Raw genomic sequence first — 3,303 nt, forward strand, 5'->3', positions numbered from 1 at the left:
AGATGATGGTGATGACGATGATGGTGATGATGATGGTGATGGTGATGATGGTGATGATGATGGCAACGATGATGGCGATGATGATGGCGATGATGGCGATGATGATGATGATGATGATGATGAGGAGGAGGATTAAGAAGAAGAAGATAATCAATGACTATAGACATCATCACCCCTTTTGTTGATAAACTTGCATTCCATATATAAGGTAAATTTTTTCATGTTTACGATGTTGCATATTGTTCATGTTGTCTTCTAAGTTATTTGTAGCATACGCGTATCATGCAATTTTTAGCTAACTTAAGATAAATGATTAACATATGCAAGAAATATGATTACATATTTATTGTGTTCAATTCTAATGATTATAACATATGTTATTTATAATTACCATTGTTTATATTGTGTCTGATTATCACCCTTTTTGCAAACAGTCAATTGACTACAGACATCATCAACCCTTCTGTTGACGATCTTGCATTCCATATATAAGGTAAATTTGTTCATGTTTACGATGTTGCATATTTTTCATGTTGTCTTCTAAGTTATTTGTAGCATACGCATATCATGTAATTTTTAGCTAACTTAAGATAAATGATTAACATATGTAGGAAATATGATTACATATTTATTGTGTTCAATTCTAATGATTACAACATATGTTATTTATAATTGCCATTGTTTATATTGTGTTTGATTATCACCCTTTTTGCAAATAGTCAATTGACTATAGACATCATCGCCTCTTCTATTGACGATCTTGCATTCCATATATAAGGTAAATTTGTTCATGCTTACGATGTTGCATATTGTTCATGCTATCTTCTAAGTTATTTGTAGCATACATGTATCATGTAATTTTTAGCTAACTTAAGATAAATGATTAACATATGTAGGAAATATGATTACATATTTATTGTGTTCAATTATAATGATTACAACATATGTTATTTATAATTACCATTATTTATATTGTGTTTGATTATCACCCTTTTTGCAAATAGTCAATTGACTATAGACATCGTCACCCCTTTTGTTGGCGATCTTGCATTCCATATATAAGGTAAATTTGTTCATGTTTATGATGTTGTATATTGTTCATGTTTTCTTCTAAGTTATTTGTAACATACACATATCATGTAATTTTTAGCTAACTTAAGATAAATGATTAACATATGCTAGAAATTTGACCCCTTTGGCATGGATCGTGCACAGTGACATGGATCAACAGGTATAAGTCAATAAATAGACATAATTTTCTTATATTATTCTTGTTTATCATTGAACACATATGTTATAAATAGACATATTATATAATCATATAATGTATATATAGACAAAGAAGGTCCCTATAGAAATATAATTGTATAATCACTTTCAACTTACTACATTTTATATCTCTCATGTATAGACAAGGAAGAATTGCATGTATGAGTCACGACTTGATTATTCTATATATATTATTTAAATATTATCAAATTTTCATTTGATAGATTGCATGTGCCACCAAATAGGTACTTGTCAAATCTACCCACATAGAATGAGGGAAATGAGGAAATGGTAGATGAAAGCTCTACATATAGTATGACTAAAATAGGGAGATCAACTAGAGGTCAAAAGATTAGAAAAATTTTGATAAATGCATGAAATTTTTCCTTGCTAATGGAGGGTCATGTTCTTATGATGATGAGACCAAAGGGGACATCAAGGTGCCCTTTCAATACACACACATTGAGAAAGAATGGGTACCCAATGAGCTACCTCCAATTAACACAGTTTTTTGTGTTAATGAGAGGATATATTGCATTGCTCCATCCTCATTACATGGTTTGGGCCTATTTTCCATGGATGGGATAAAGGTATGTTACAAAAAAGTTGTCAAATTGTTCAAGTATGTCAGTACATGTTACAATTACAGTGATTGGATGTAGATTGTTCGATATAAAAAAAGTATGCATAGGTATGCACTATTAGCTAATTATATACAATGGAAAGAAATGATCAAAGTAAAAGATTTTCTATGTACATTGATGGGAGACCAAAAGCAATAGGTAATACTGCAAGTTTTATAAATAGTACGTGACCTTCCTCAACTAGTAAGCAACCCAATTGCATATTTGAGGCGCGTGAGGGGAATGAAGTTTTTGTTTGTGCAATAAAATCAATAAGTGCAAGGGAAGAACTGCTAATAGATTATCATTTAAATCACATAGATACAAACAAAGTTACTATCATGAGGGTTGTAAGTACTATATACCAGTTTGTTAATAATTTTTTTTTGCTTTCTATTGCTTTCAGTTAGATGAAGTTTTTATGTTTAATCTTTGTGACAGGACAATATGGATTCAATAGATGATAGAGGCCACAAGGATGCTACTCCCACCCATTCTTCAGCAAGGGTAAACCTTATTGAAATTGTACAAATTAGATAATTGAAAAATGTTATATTATTACGCTATTTTATTTATGGTTTTTGAGTTTTTATGATAGTTTTACTAATATCCCTCTCACAATCTGATGTTCAGGATAAGGAAAAAGCACTTGCAGTAAGTACAAAGCCACTAGCTACTCCTTTTAATTACGATATTGCAGAAACTCCCAATGTAACAATAATGTTGAAGAAAAAAATAAAAAAAATAAATTTAGAAATAATGATAATTTTGGATGAAGCAAATATTCTATCTGAGGAGATGATGAAGAGGCTATTTGATTTGAGAGCACAAGCTCATCGTTATGAAGTAAGCAATAATGAATCTTTAGTTATAACAAAAGTTCAATAAAGATTTATATTTTATAATCTTTTATGTTGTGAAGTAAAATATGTAATATGTGTTCTTGTTACAAAATTTTTTGGCAACTGATCTAGAACCTGGTCAAGGACAACATGGTGAGGCCAATAGTAGCAAAGCTCTGACTGCCATTGGTAAAATAATCTTTTAGTTGACAAGTTACAAGGAATTTTTTATTTCGAACATTCAATTTTTTTTTAAGTTAACTCTTATTTTTATTATTCAGAATGTCTTTGCTAGTTATGTATTGTTCAGGTCATCAAGTGTAGGAGACTCTTAGGAGGTCGATGGATGTCCATACGAGATTGCCGACTGCAATGTCAGCAACAAGGGGACGTCCAGTTGGTAAATCCTTATTTTTCTATATTTGGTTTTGTGTTAATTATGAGTTGATAATTTGTAATTTTATCTTGGGTGCATGACATAGTGGATTCTTTTTTTGTGGTAGGAGATGCATCGTCTGATATGCCAGATGCAGATCATAGTGCATGTATTGGTGATAATTCACCATCAT

The sequence above is a fragment of the Cupressus sempervirens genome, chromosome 5 (genome assembly GCF_028749045.1).
Source record: "Cupressus sempervirens isolate cs-2001-9-10 chromosome 5, ASM2874904v1, whole genome shotgun sequence".
Lineage (NCBI taxonomy): Eukaryota > Viridiplantae > Streptophyta > Pinopsida > Cupressales > Cupressaceae > Cupressus > Cupressus sempervirens.